Source organism: Camelina sativa, unplaced genomic scaffold (assembly GCF_000633955.1).
Source record: "Camelina sativa cultivar DH55 unplaced genomic scaffold, Cs unpScaffold28340, whole genome shotgun sequence".
NCBI lineage: Eukaryota > Viridiplantae > Streptophyta > Magnoliopsida > Brassicales > Brassicaceae > Camelina > Camelina sativa.
Window position 1 is genome coordinate 1 of NW_010949300.1, and position 235 is coordinate 235.

A 235-nucleotide genomic window follows, 5' to 3' on the forward strand; every position below is an offset into this window, starting at 1 on the left:
TCACTTGGGTTCAATGCAATGCTCCTTGCTCTGGCTGCACAGTGGTATGTACATTGTTTTGATCCATTATGTTTTTTTTCTTTTCAAGATTAGACTTTATCCTTTCTTGATGATCTCTGTTTTGTTTGTAGGGTCCTCCATTTCAGTACACGCCTAAGGCAAACACTGTCCCGTGTTCAGACCCGATTTGTTCGGCTCTTCACTGGCCTAACAAGCCTCAATGCCCAAACCCGAA

At 43.4% G+C, this 235-nt stretch overlaps 1 long non-coding RNA gene across 1 annotated transcript; it reads left to right on the forward strand.

Moving 5' to 3' along the window:
• LOC104775685 lies at nt 1-232 on the forward strand. The gene is made up of 2 exons (XR_766043.1): nt 1-44; nt 132-232. It is a non-coding gene; the product is annotated as an uncharacterized LOC104775685 (long non-coding RNA).
• Nucleotides 233-235: the final 3 nt, after the last annotated feature.